Raw genomic sequence first — 16,410 nt, forward strand, 5'->3', positions numbered from 1 at the left:
TAGTTCCTGTCAGATGAACACATTAGTTCCAGTCAGATGAACACATTAGTTCCAGTCAGATGAACACATTAGTTCCTGTCAGATGAACACATTAGTTCCAGTCAGATGAACACATTAGTTCCAGTCAGATGAACACATTAGTTCCAGTCAGATGAACACATTAGTTCCTGTCAGATAAACACATTAGTTCCTGTCAGATGAACACATTAGTTCCAGTCAGATGAACACATTAGTTCCAGTCAGATGAACACATTAGTTCCTGTCAGATGAACACATTAGTTCCTGTCAGATGAACACATTAGTTCCTGTCAGATGAACACATTTGTTCCTGTCTGATGAACACATTAGTTCCTGTCAGATGAACACATTAGTCCCTGTCAGATGAACACATTAGTTCCAATCAGATGAACACATTAGTTCCTGTCAGATGAACACATTAGTTCCAGTCAGATGAACACATTAGTTCCTGTCAGATGAACACATTAGTTCCAGTCAGTTGAACACATTAGTTCCAGTCAGATGAACACATTAGTTCCAGTCAGATGAACACATTAGTTCCAGTGAGATGAACACATTAGTTCCAGTCAGATGAACACATTAGTTCCTGTCAGATGAACACATTAGTTCCAGTCAGATGAACACATTAGTTCCAGTGAGATGAACACATTAGTTCCAGTCAGATGAACACATTAGTTCCTGTCAGATGAACACATTAGTTCCAGTCAGATGAACACATTAGTTCCTGTCAGATGAACACATTAGTTCCAGTCAGATGAACACATTAGTTCCAGTCAGATGAACACATTAATTCCTGTCAGATGAACACATTAGTTCCTGTCAGATGAACACATTAGTTCCTGTCAGATGAACACATTAGTTCCAGTGAGATGAACATGTTCATTCCTGTCAGATGAACACATTAGTTCCAGTCAGATGAACACATTAGTTCCTGTCAGATGAACACATTAGTTCCTGTCAGATGAACACATTAGTTCCAGTCAGATGAACACATTAGTTCCAATCAGATGAACACATTAGTTCCTGTCAGATGATCACATTCGTTCCAGTCAGCTGAACATATTCGTTCCTGTCAGATGAACACATTAGTTCCATCAGTTGAACACATTAGTTCGTGTCAGATGAACACATTAGTTTCCATCAGATGAACACATTAGTTCCTGTCAGTTGAACACATGAGTTGCTGTCAGATGAACACATTAGTTCCAGTCAGTTGAACACATTAGTTCCTGTCAGATGAACACATTAGTTCCAGTCAGATGAACTCATTAGTTCCTGTCAGATGAACACATTAGTTCCTGTCAGATGAACACATTAGTTCCTGTCAGATGAACACATTAGTTCCTGTCAGATGAACACATTAGTTCCTGTCAGATGAACACATTAGTTCCTGTCAGATGAACACATTAGTTCCTGTCAGATGAACTCATTAGTTCCTGTCAGATGAACACATTAGTTCCTGTCAGATGAACACATTAGTTCCTGTCAGATGAACACATTAGTTCCTGTCAGATGAACACATTAGTTCCTGTCAGATGAACACATTAGTTCCAGTCAGGTGAACACATTAGTTCCTGTCAGATGAACACATTAGTTCCTGTCAGATGAACACATTAGTTCCAGTCAGATGAACACATTAGTTCCTGTCAGTTGAACATATTCGTTCCTGTCAGATGAACGGATTAGTTCCAGTGAGATGAAGACATAAGTTCCAGTCAGTTGAACACATTCGTTCCTGTCAGATAAACACATTAGTTCCAGTCAGATGAACACATTAGTTCCTGTCAGATGAACACATTAGTTCCAGTCAGATGAACACATGAGGTCCTGTCAGATAAACACATTAGTTCCGGTCAGATGAACACATTAGTTCCAGTCAGTTGAACACATTAGTTCCTGTCAGATGAACACATTAGTTCCTGTCAGATGAACACATTAGTTTGTCAGATGAACACATTAGTTCCAGTCAGATGAACACATTAGTTCCTGTCAGATGAACACATTAGTTCCTGTCAGTTGAACACATTAGTTCCAGTTAGATGAACACATTAGTTCCAGTCAGATGACCACATTAGTTCCAGTCAAATGAACACATTAGTTCCAGTCAGATGAACATATTAGTTCCAGTCAGATGAACACATTATTTCCTGTCAGATGAACACATTAGTTCCTGTCAGATGAACACATTATTTCCTGTCAGATGAACACATTAGTTCCTGTCAGATGAATACATTAGTTCCTGTCAGATGAACACATTATTTCCTGTCAGATGAACACATTAGTTCCTGTCAGATGAACACATTAGTTCCAGTCAAATGAACACATTAGTTCCAGTCAGATGAACATATTAGTTCCAGTCAGATGAACACATTATTTCCTGTCAGATGAACACATTAGTTCCAGTCAGATGAACACATTATTTCCTGTCAGATGAACACATTAGTTCCTGTCAGATGAACACATTATTTCCTGTCAGATGAACACATTAGTTCCTGTCAGATGAACACATTAGTTCCAGTCAGATGACCACATTAGTTCCAGTCAAATGAACACATTAGTTCCTGTCAGATGAACATATTAGTTCCAGTCAGATGAACATATTAGTTCCAGTCAGATGAACACATTATTTCCTGTCAGATGAACATATTAGTTCCAGTCAGATGAACACATTATTTCCTGTCAGATGAACACATTAGTTCCTGTCAGATGAACACATTAGTTCCAGTCAAATGAACACATTAGTTCCAGTCAGATGAACATATTAGTTCCAGTCAGATGAACACATTATTTCCTGTCAGATGAACACATTAGTTCCAGTCAGATGAACACATTATTTCCTGTCAGATGAACACATTAGTTCCTGTCAGATGAACACATTAGTTCCAGTCAGATGACCACATTAGTTCCAGTCAAATGAACACATTAGTTCCTGTCAGATGAACATATTAGTTCCAGTCAGATGAACATATTCGTTCCTGTCAGATGAACACATTAGTTCCAGTCATATGAACACATTAGTTCCTGTCAGATGAACACATTAGTTCCTGTCAGATGAACAAATTAGTTCCTGTCAGATGAACACATTAGTACCAGTCAGATGAACATATTCGTTCCTGTCAGATGAACACATTAGTTCCAGTCAGATGAACACATTAGTTCCAGTCAGATGAACACATTCGTTCCAGTCAGCTGAACATATTCGTTCCTGTCAGATGAACACATTAGTTCCATCAGTTGAACACATTAGTTCCTGTCAGATGAACACATTAGTTTCCGTCAGATGAACACATTAGTTCCTGTCAGTTGAACACATGAGTTGCTGTCAGATGAACACATTAGTTCCAGTCAGTTGAACACATTAGTTCCTGTCAGATGAACACATTAGTTCCAGTCAGATGAACACATTAGTTCCTGTCAGTTGAACATATTCGTTCCTGTCAGATGAACGGATTAGTTCCAGTGAGATGAAGACATTAGTTCCAGTCAGTTGAACACATTCGTTCCTGTCAGATGAACACATTAGTTCCAGTCAGATGAACACATTCGTTCCAGTCAGCTGAACATATTCGTTCCTGTCAGATGAACACATTAGTTCCATCAGTTGAACACATTAGTTCCTGTCAGATGAACACATTAGTTCCGGTCAGATGAACACATTAGTTCCAGTCAGTTGAACACATTAGTTCCTGTCAGATGAACACATTAGTTCCTGTCAGATGAACACATTAGTTCCTGTCAGTTGAACACATTAGTTCCCGTCAGTTGAACACATTAGTTCCAGTTAGATGAGCACATTATTTCCTGTCAGATGAACACATTAGTTCCTGTCAGATGAGCACATTAGTTCCTGTCAGATGAACACATTAGTTCCAGTCAGATGAACACATTAGTTCCAGTCAGGTGAACACATTAGATCCTGTCAGATGAACACATTATTTCCTGTCAGATGAACACATTAGTTCCTGTCAGATGACCACATTAGTTCCAGTCAGATGAACACATTAGTTCCAGTCAGATGAACACATTAGTTCCAGTCAGATGAACACATGAGTTCCAGTCAGATGAACACATTAGTTCCAGTCAGATGAACACATTAGTTCCAGTCAGATGAACACATTTGTTTCTTTCGGTTGAACACATTAGTTCCAATCAGATGAACACATTATTTCCTGTCAGATGAACACATTAGTTCCAGTCAGATGATCACATTAGTTCCTGTCAGATGAACACATTAGTTCCAATCAGTTGAACACATTAGTTCCTGTCAGATGACCACATTAGTTCCAGTCAGATGAACACATCAGTTCCAGTCAGATGAACACATTAGTTCCTGTCAGATGAACACATTAGTTCCTGTCAGATGAACACATTAGTTCCAGTCAGATGACCACATTAGTTCCTGTCAGATGAACACATTAGTTCCAATCAGTTGAACACATTAGTTCCTGTCAGATGACCACATTAGTTCCAGTCAGATGACCACATTAGTTCCAGTCAGATGACCACATTAGTTCCTGTCAGATGAACACATCAGTTCCAGTCAGATGACCACATTAGTTCCAGTCAGATGACCACATTAGTTCCAGTCAGATGAACACATTAGTTCCAGTCAGATGACCACATTAGTTCCAGTCAGATGAACACATTAGTTCCAGTCAGATGAACACATTAGTTCCAATCAGATGAACACATTCGTTCCTGTCAGATGAACACATTCGTTCCAGTCAGATGAACACTTTAGTTCCAGTCAGATGAACACTTCAGTTCCAGTCAGATGAACACATTAGTTCCACTCAGATGAACACATTAGTTCCAGTCAGATGAACACATTCGTTCCTGTCAGATGAACACATTAGTTCCTGTCAGATGAACACATTAGTTCCTGTCAGATGAACACATGAGTTGCTGTCAGATGAACACATTAGTTCCAGTCAGTTGAACACATTAGTTCCTGTCAGATGAACGGATTAGTTCCTGTCAGATGAACACATTAGTTCCAGTCAGATGAACACATTAGTTCCAGTCAGATGAACACATTAGTTCCAGTCAGATGAACACATTACTTCCAGTCAGATGAACACATTATTTCCTGTCAGATGAACACATTACTTCCTGTCAGATGAACACATTAGTTCCAGTCAGATGAACACATTAGTTCCAGTCAGATGAACACATTAGTTCCAGTCAGATGAACACATTAGTTCAATCAGATGAACACATTATTTCCAGTCAGATGAACACATTAGTTACAGTCAGATGAACTCATTTGTTCATTTCGGTTGAACACATTAGTTCCAGTCAGTTGAACACATTAGTTCCAGTCAGATGAACACATTAGTTCCAGTCAGATGAACACATTAGTTCCTGTCAGATGAACACATTAGTTCCAATCAGATGAACACGTTAGTTCCAATCAGATGAACACGTTAGTTCCAGTCACATGAACACGTTAGTTCCAGTCCGATGAACACGTTAGTTCCTGTCAGATGAACAGATTCGTTCCTGTCGGATGAACCCATTAGTTCCAGTCAGATGAACACATTAGTTCCTGTCAGATGAACACATTAGTTCCTGTCAGATGAACACATTAGTTCCAGTCAGATGAACACATTAGTTCCTGTCAGTTGAACACATTAGTTCCTGTCAGATGAACACATTAGTTCCTGTCAGATGAACACATTATTTCCAGTCAGATGAACACATTATTTCCAGTCAGATGAACACATTAGTTCCTGTCAGATGAACACATTAGTTACAGTCAGATGAACACATTAGTTCCTGTCAGATGAACACATGAGTTCCAGTCAGTTGAACACATTAGTTCCAGTCAGGTGACCACATTAGTTCCAGTCAGATGAACACATTTGTTTCTTTCAGTTCAACACATTAGTTCCAGTCAGATGAACACATTAGTTCAATCAGATGAACACATTATTTCCAGTCAGATGAACACGTTAGTTCCAGTCACATGAACACGTTAGTTCCAATCAGATGAACACGTTAGTTCCAGTCAGATGAACACATTAGTTCCTGTCAGTTGAACACATTAGTTCCAGTCAGATGAACACATTAGTTCCTGTCAAATGAACACATTAGTTCCTGTCAGTTGAACACATTAGTTCCTGTCAGACGAACACATTAGTTCCAGTCAGATGAACACACTGGTTCCTGTCAGATGAACACATTAGTTCCTGTCAGATGAACACATTAGTTCCAGTCAGATGAACACATGAGTTCCTGTCAGATAAACACATTAGTTCCAGTCAGATGAACACATTAGTTCCTGTCAGATAAACACATTAGTTCCGGTCAGATGAACACATTAGTTCCAGTCAGTTGAACACATTAGTTCCTGTCAGATGAACACATTAGTTCCTGTCAGATGAACACATTAGTTCCAGTCAGATGAACACATTAGTTCCTGTCAGATGAACACATTAGTTCCAGTCAGATGAACACATTAGTTCCAGTGAGATGAACACATTAGTTCCTGTCAGATGAACACATTAGTTCCTGTCAGATGAACACATTAGTTCCAGTCAGATGAACACATTAGTTCCTGTCAGTTGAACATATTCGTTCCTGTCAGATGAACGGATTAGTTCCAGTCAGATGAAGACATTAGTTCCAGTCAGTTGAACATATTCGTTCCTGTCAGATAAACACATTAGTTCCAGTCAGATGAACACATTAGTTCCTGTCAGATGAACACATTACTTCCAGTCAGATGAACACATGAGGTCCTGTCAGATAAACACATTAGTTCCGGTCAGATGAACACATTAGTTCCTGTCAGATGAACACATTAGTTCCTGTTAGATGAAGACATTAGTTCCTGTCAGATGAACACATTAGTTCCAGTCAGTTGAACACATTAGTTCCAGTCAGATGAACACATTAGTTCCAGTCAGATGAACACATGAGTTCCAGTCAGTTGAACACATTAGTTCCAGTCAGTTGAACACATTAGTTCCTGTCAGATGAACACATTAGTTCCAGTCAGATGAACACATGAGTTGCAGTCAGTTGAACACATTAGTTCCAGTCAGTTGAACACATTAGTTACAGTCAGGTGACCACATTAGTTCCAGTCAGATGAACACATTTGTTTCTTTCAGTTGAACACATTAGTTCCAGTCAGATGAACACATTAGTTCAATCAGATGAACACATTATTTCCAGTCAGATGAACACATTAGTTACAGTCAGATGAACACATTAGTTCCTGTCAGATGAACACATTAGTTCCTGTCAGATGAACACATTAGTTCCAGTCAGTTGAACACATTAGTTCCAGTCAGATGAACACATTAGTTCCAGTCAGATGAACACATTAGTTCCTGTCAGATGAACACATTAGTTCCAGTCAGATGACCACATTAGTTCCAGTCAGATGAACACATTAGTTCCAGTCAGATGAACACATTCGATCCTGTTAGATGAAGATATTAGTTCCTGTCAGATGAACAAAATAGTTCCTGTCAGATGAACACATTAGTTCCAGTCAGATGAACACATTCGATCCTGTTAGATGAAGATATTAGTTCCTGTCAGATGAACAAAATAGTTCCTGTCAGATGAACACATTAGTTCCAGTCAGATGAACACATTAGTTCCAGTCAGATGAACACATGAGTTCCAGTCAGTTGAACACATTAGTTCCAGTCAGTTGAACACATTAGTTCCTGTCAGATGAACACATTAGTTCCAGTCAGATGAACACATGAGTTCCAGTCAGTTGAACACATTAGTTCCAGTCAGTTGAACACATTAGTTACAGTCAGATGAACACATTTGTTTCTTTCAGTTGAACACATTAGTTCCAGTCAGATGAACACATTAGTTCCAGTCAGATGAACACATGAGTTCCAGTCAGTTGAACACATTAGTTCCAGTCAGTTGAACACATTAGTTCCAGTCAGATGAACACATTAGTTCCTGTCAGATGAACACATTAGTAACAGTCAGATGAACACATTAGTTCCAATCAGTTGAACACATTAGTTCCAGTCAGATGAACACATTATTTCCAGTCAGATGAACACATTAGTTACAGTCAGATGAACACATTAGTTCCTGTCAGATGACCACATTAGTAACAGTCAGATGAACACATTAGTTCCAATCAGTTGAACACATTAGTTCCAGTCAGATGACCACATTAGTTCCTGTCAGATGAACACATTAGTTCCAGTCAGATGAACACATTAGTTCCAGTCAGATGACCACATTAGTTCCAGTCAGATGAACACATTCGTTCCAGTCAGATGACCACATTAGTTCCTGTCAGATGAACACATCAGTTCCAGTCAGATGACCACATTAGTTCCAGTCAGATGACCACATTAGTTCCAGTCAGATGAACACATTAGTTCCAGTCAGATGACCACATTAGTTCCAGTCAGATGAACACATTAGTTCCAGTCAGATGAACACATTAGTTCCAATCAGATGAACACATTCGTTCCTGTCAGATGAACACATTCGTTCCAGTCAGATGAACACTTTAGTTCCAGTCAGATGAACACTTCAGTTCCAGTCAGATGAACACATTAGTTCCACTCAGATGAACACATTAGTTCCAGTCAGATGAACACATTCGTTCCTGTCAGATGAACACATTAGTTCCTGTCAGATGAACACATTAGTTCCTGTCAGATGAACACATGAGTTGCTGTCAGATGAACACATTAGTTCCAGTCAGTTGAACACATTAGTTCCTGTCAGATGAACGGATTAGTTCCTGTCAGATGAACACATTAGTTCCAGTCAGATGAACACATTAGTTCCAGTCAGATGAACACATTAGTTCCAGTCAGATGAACACATTACTTCCAGTCAGATGAACACATTATTTCCTGTCAGATGAACACATTACTTCCTGTCAGATGAACACATTAGTTCCAGTCAGATGAACACATTAGTTCCAGTCAGATGAACACATTAGTTCCAGTCAGATGAACACATTAGTTCAATCAGATGAACACATTATTTCCAGTCAGATGAACACATTAGTTACAGTCAGATGAACTCATTTGTTCATTTCGGTTGAACACATTAGTTCCAGTCAGTTGAACACATTAGTTCCAGTCAGATGAACACATTAGTTCCAGTCAGATGAACACATTAGTTCCTGTCAGATGAACACATTAGTTCCAATCAGATGAACACGTTAGTTCCAATCAGATGAACACGTTAGTTCCAGTCACATGAACACGTTAGTTCCAGTCCGATGAACACGTTAGTTCCTGTCAGATGAACAGATTCGTTCCTGTCGGATGAACACATTAGTTCCAGTCAGATGAACACATTAGTTCCTGTCAGATGAACACATTAGTTCCTGTCAGATGAACACATTAGTTCCAGTCAGATGAACACATTAGTTCCTGTCAGTTGAACACATTAGTTCCTGTCAGATGAACACATTAGTTCCTGTCAGATGAACACATTATTTCCAGTCAGATGAACACATTATTTCCAGTCAGATGAACACATTAGTTCCTGTCAGATGAACACATTAGTTACAGTCAGATGAACACATTAGTTCCTGTCAGATGAACACATGAGTTCCAGTCAGTTGAACACATTAGTTCCAGTCAGGTGACCACATTAGTTCCAGTCAGATGAACACATTTGTTTCTTTCAGTTCAACACATTAGTTCCAGTCAGATGAACACATTAGTTCAATCAGATGAACACATTATTTCCAGTCAGATGAACACGTTAGTTCCAGTCACATGAACACGTTAGTTCCAATCAGATGAACACGTTAGTTCCAGTCAGATGAACACATTAGTTCCTGTCAGTTGAACACATTAGTTCCAGTCAGATGAACACATTAGTTCCTGTCAAATGAACACATTAGTTCCTGTCAGTTGAACACATTAGTTCCTGTCAGACGAACACATTAGTTCCAGTCAGATGAACACACTGGTTCCTGTCAGATGAACACATTAGTTCCTGTCAGATGAACACATTAGTTCCAGTCAGATGAACACATGAGTTCCTGTCAGATAAACACATTAGTTCCAGTCAGATGAACACATTAGTTCCTGTCAGATAAACACATTAGTTCCGGTCAGATGAACACATTAGTTCCAGTCAGTTGAACACATTAGTTCCTGTCAGATGAACACATTAGTTCCTGTCAGATGAACACATTAGTTCCAGTCAGATGAACACATTAGTTCCTGTCAGATGAACACATTAGTTCCAGTCAGATGAACACATTAGTTTCTGTCAGGTGAACACATTAGTTCCAGTGAGATGAACACATTAGTTCCTGTCAGATGAACACATTAGTTCCTGTCAGATGAACACATTAGTTCCAGTCAGATGAACACATTAGTTCCTGTCAGTTGAACATATTCGTTCCTGTCAGATGAACGGATTAGTTCCAGTCAGATGAAGACATTAGTTCCAGTCAGTTGAACATATTCGTTCCTGTCAGATAAACACATTAGTTCCAGTCAGATGAACACATTAGTTCCTGTCAGATGAACACATTACTTCCAGTCAGATGAACACATGAGGTCCTGTCAGATAAACACATTAGTTCCGGTCAGATGAACACATTAGTTCCTGTCAGATGAACACATTAGTTCCTGTTAGATGAAGACATTAGTTCCTGTCAGATGAACACATTAGTTCCAGTCAGTTGAACACATTAGTTCCAGTCAGATGAACACATTAGTTCCAGTCAGATGAACACATGAGTTCCAGTCAGTTGAACACATTAGTTCCAGTCAGTTGAACACATTAGTTCCTGTCAGATGAACACATTAGTTCCAGTCAGATGAACACATGAGTTGCAGTCAGTTGAACACATTAGTTCCAGTCAGTTGAACACATTAGTTACAGTCAGGTGACCACATTAGTTCCAGTCAGATGAACACATTTGTTTCTTTCAGTTGAACACATTAGTTCCAGTCAGATGAACACATTAGTTCAATCAGATGAACACATTATTTCCAGTCAGATGAACACATTAGTTACAGTCAGATGAACACATTAGTTCCTGTCAGATGAACACATTAGTTCCAGTCAGTTGAACACATTAGTTCCAGTCAGATGAACACATTAGTTCCTGTCAGATGAACACATTAGTTCCTGTCAGATGAACACATTTGTTCCAGTCAGATGAACACATTAGTTCCTGTCAGATGAACACATTAGTTCCTGTCAGATGAACACATTAGTTCCAGTCAGTTGAACACATTAGTTCCAGTCAGATGAACACATTAGTTCCAGTCAGATGAACACATTAGTTCCTGTCAGATGAACACATTAGTTCCAGTCAGATGACCACATTAGTTCCAGTCAGATGAACACATTAGTTCCAGTCAGATGAACACATTCGATCCTGTTAGATGAAGATATTAGTTCCTGTCAGATGAACAAAATAGTTCCTGTCAGATGAACACATTAGTTCCAGTCAGATGAACACATTCGATCCTGTTAGATGAAGATATTAGTTCCTGTCAGATGAACAAAATAGTTCCTGTCAGATGAACACATTAGTTCCAGTCAGATGAACACATTAGTTCCAGTCAGATGAACACATGAGTTCCAGTCAGATGAACACATGAGTTCCAGTCAGTTGAACACATTAGTTCCAGTCAGTTGAACACATTAGTTCCTGTCAGATGAACACATTAGTTCCAGTCAGATGAACACATGAGTTCCAGTCAGTTGAACACATTAGTTCCAGTCAGTTGAACACATTAGTTACAGTCAGATGAACACATTTGTTTCTTTCAGTTGAACACATTAGTTCCAGTCAGATGAACACATTAGTTCCAGTCAGATGAACACATGAGTTCCAGTCAGTTGAACACATTAGTTCCAGTCAGTTGAACACATTAGTTCCAGTCAGATGAACATATTAGTTCCTGTCAGATGAACACATTAGTAACAGTCAGATGAACACATTAGTTCCAATCAGTTGAACACATTAGTTCCAGTCAGATGAACACATTATTTCCAGTCAGATGAACACATTAGTTACAGTCAGATGAACACATTAGTAACAGTCAGATGAACACATTAGTTCCTGTCAGATGAACACATTAGTAACAGTCAGATGAACACATTAGTTCCAATCAGTTGAACACATTAGTTCCAGTCAGATGAACACATTAGTTCCTGTCAGATGAACACATTAGTTCCAGTCAGATGAACACATTAGTTCCTGTCAGATGAACACATTAGTTCCAGTCAGATGACCACATTAGTTCCAGTCAGATGAACACATTAGTTCCAGTCAGATGAACACATTCGATCCTGTTAGATGAAGATATTAGTTCCTGTCAGATGAACAAAATAGTTTCTGTCAGATGAACACATTACTTCCAGTCAGATGAACACATTAGTTCCTGTCAGATGAACACATTAGTTCCAGTCAGATGAACACATTAGTTCCAGTCAGATGAACACATTAGTTCCTGTCAGATGAACACATTAGTTCCTGTCAGATGAACACATTAGTTTCAGTCGGATGAACACATTAGTTTCTGTCTGATGAACACATTAATTCCAGTCAGATGAACACATTACTTCCAGTCAGATGAACACATTAGTTCCTGTCAGATGAACACATTAGTTCCAGTCAGATGAACACATTAATTCCAGTCAGATGAACACATTAGTTCCAGTCAGATGAACACATTCGTTCCTGTCAGTTGAACACATTAGTTCCTGTCAGTTAAACACATTAGTTCCAGTCAGTTGAACATATTAGTTCCTGTCAGTTGAACACATTCGTTCCAGTCAGTTGAACATATTAGTTCCAGTCAGTTGAACACATTAGTTCCTGTCAGTTGAACACGTTAGTTCCAGTCAGTTGAACACATTAGTTCCTGTCAGTTGAACATATTAGTTCCAGTCAGTTGAACACATTCGTTCCTGTCAGATGAACACATTAGTTCCTGTCAGTTGAACACATTAGTTCCTGTCAGTTGAACACATTAGTTCCAGTCAGTTGAACACATTAGTTCCTGTCAGATGAACACATTGGTTCCTGTCAGATGAACGGATTAGTTCCAGTCAGATGAACACATTAGTTCCTGTCAGATGACCACATTAGTTCCAGTCAGATGAACACATTATTTCCTGTCAGATGAACACATTAGTTCCTGTCAGATGAACACATTAGTTCCTATCAGATGAATACATTAGTTCCAGTCAGATGAACATATTAGTTCCAGTCAGTTGAACACATTAGTTCCTGTCAGATGAACACATTAGTTCCTGTCAGATGAACACATTAGTTCCTGTCAGATGAACGGATTTGTTCCAGTCAGATGAACACATTAGTTCCTGTCAGACGACCACATTAGTTCCAGTCAGATGAACACATTAGATCCTGTCAGATGACCACATTAGTTCCAGTCAGGTGAACACATGAGTTCCAGTCAGATGAACACATTAGTTCCAGTCAGATGAACACATTAGTTCCTATCAGATGAATACATTAGTTCCAGTCAGATGAACATATTAGTTCCAGTCAGTTGAACACATTAGTTCCTGTCAGATGAACACATTAGTTCCTGTCAGATGAACACATTAGTTCCTGTCAGATGAACGGATTTGTTCCAGTCAGATGAACACATTAGTTCCTGTCAGACGACCACATTAGTTCCAGTCAGATGAACACATTAGATCCTGTCAGATGACCACATTAGTTCCAGTCAGGTGAACACATGAGTTCCAGTCAGATGAACACATTAGTTCCAGTCAGATGAACACATTAGTTCCTATCAGATGAACACATTAGTTCCAGTCAGATGAACACATTAGTTCCAATCAGATGAACACGTTAGTTCCAATCAGATGAACACGTTAGTTCCTGTCAGATGAACACGTTAGTTCCTGTCAGATGAACACATTAGTTCAATCAGATGAACACATTATTTCCAGTCAGATGAACACATTAGTTCCTGTCAGATGAACACATTAGTTCCAGTCAGATGACCACATTAGTAACAGTCAGATGAACACATTAGTTCCAATCAGTTGAACACATTAGTTCCAGTCAGATGAACACATTCGATCCTGTTGGATGAAGATATAAGTTCCTGTCAGATGAACAAAATAGTTCCTGTCAGATGAACACATTAGTTCCAGTCAGATGAACACATTAGTTCCAGTCAGATGAACACATTAGTTCCAGTCAGATGAACACATTAATTCCAGTCAGATGAACACATTATTTCCAGTCAGATGAACACATTAGTTCCTGTCAGATGAACACATTAGTTCCAGTCAGATGAACACTTTAGTTCCTGTCAGATGAACACATTAATTCCAGTCAGATGAACACATTAGTTCCAGTCAGATGAACACGTTAGTTCCAATCAGATGAACACATTAGTTCCAATCAGATGAACACGTTAGTTCCAGTCAGATGAACACATTAGTTCCTGTCAGATGAACACATTAGTTCCAGTCAGTTGAACACATTCGTTCCTGTCAGATGAACACATTCGTTCCTGTCGGTTGAACACATTCGTTCCTGTCAGATGAACACATTAGTTCCAGTAGGATGAACACATTAGTTGCAGTCAGATGAACACGTTAGTTCCAATCAGATGAACACGTTAGTTCCTGTCAGATGAACACATTAATTCCTGTCAGATGAACACATTAGTTCCTGTCAGATGAACACATTAGTTCCTGTCAGATGAACACATTAGATCCAATCAGATGAACACGTTAGTTCCAGTCAGATGAACACGTTAGTTCCAATCAGATGAACACGTTAGTTCCAGTCAGATGAACACATTAGTTCCAGTCAGATGAACAGATTAGTTCCTGTCAGATGAACACATTAGTTCCTGTCAGATAAACACATTAGTTCCAGTCAGATGAACACATTAGTTCCAGTCAGATGAACACATTAGTTCCTGTCAGATGAACACAATAGTTCCTGTCAGATGAACACATTAGTTCCTGTCAGATGAACACGTTAGTTCCAATCAGATGAACACATTAGTTCCAGTCAGATGAACACGTTAGTTCCAATCAGATGAACACATTAGTTCCAATCAGATGAACACGTTAGTTCCAGTCAGATGAACACATTAGTTCCTGTCAGATGAACACATTCGTTCCTGTCAGATGAACACATTCGTTCCTGTCGGTTGAACACATTCGTTCCTGTCAGATGAACACATTAGTTCCAGTAGGATGAACACATTAGTTGCAGTCAGATGAACACGTTAGTTCCAATCAGATGAACACGTTAGTTCCTGTCAGATGAACACATTAATTCCTGTCAGATGAACACATTAGTTCCTGTCAGATGAACACATTAGTTCCTGTCAGATGAACACATTAGTTCCTGTCAGATGAACACATTAGATCCAATCAGATGAACACGTTAGTTCCAATCAGATGAACACGTTAGTTCCAGTCAGATGAACACGTTAGTTCCAATCAGATGAACACGTTAGTTCCAGTCAGATGAACACATTAGTTCCAGTCAGATGAACAGATTAGTTCCTGTCAGATGAACACATTAGTTCCTGTCAGATAAACACATTAGTTCCAGTCAGATGAACACATTAGTTCCAGTCAGATGAACACAGTAGTTCCTGTCAGATGAACACAATAGTTCCTGTCAGATGAACACATTAGTTCCTGTCAGATGAACACGTTAGTTCCAATCAGATGAACACATTAGTTCCAGTCAGATGAACACGTTAGTTCCAATCAGATGAACACATTAGTTCCAATCAGATGAACACGTTAGTTCCAGTCAGATGAACACATTAGTTCCTGTCAGATGAACACATTAGTTCCAGTCAGTTGAACACATTAGTTCCAGTCAGTTGAACACATTCGTTCCTGTCAGATGAACACATTCGTTCCTGTCGGTTGAACATATTAGTTCCAGTCAGATGAACACGTTAGTTCCAATCAGATGAACACGTTAGTTCCTGTCAGATGAACACATTAATTCCTGTCAGATGAAAACATTAGTTCCAGTCAGTTGAACACATTCGTTCCTGTCAGATGAACACATTAGTTCCTGTCGGTTGAACACATTAGTTCCAGTCAGATGAACACATTAGTTCCAGTCAGATGAACATATTAGTTCCTGTCGGATGATCACATTAGTTCCTGTCAGATGAACTATTAGTTCCAGTCAGATGAACACATTAGTTCCAGTCAGATGAACACATTAGTTCCTGTCAGATGAACACATTAGGTCCAGTCAGATGAACACATTCGTTCCTGTCAGATGAACATATTCGTTCCTGTCAGATGAACACATTAGTTCCTGTCAGATGAACACATTAGTTCCTGTCAGATGAACACATTAGTTCCAGTCAGATGAACACATTAGTTCCAATCAGATGAACACATTAGTTCCTGTCAGATGAACACATT

At 39.1% G+C, this 16,410-nt stretch overlaps 1 protein-coding gene across 1 annotated transcript in view; it reads right to left on the reverse strand.

Moving 5' to 3' along the window:
* Nucleotides 1-16,410, reverse strand: part of LOC140405785 (cell adhesion molecule CEACAM3-like) — a 252,322-nt gene that overhangs the window by 15,416 nt on the left and 220,496 nt on the right. The window lies entirely within an intron of this gene.

Source organism: Scyliorhinus torazame, unplaced genomic scaffold (assembly GCF_047496885.1).
Source record: "Scyliorhinus torazame isolate Kashiwa2021f unplaced genomic scaffold, sScyTor2.1 scaffold_233, whole genome shotgun sequence".
In the NCBI taxonomy this organism is placed as follows: Eukaryota; Metazoa; Chordata; class Chondrichthyes; order Carcharhiniformes; family Scyliorhinidae; genus Scyliorhinus; species Scyliorhinus torazame.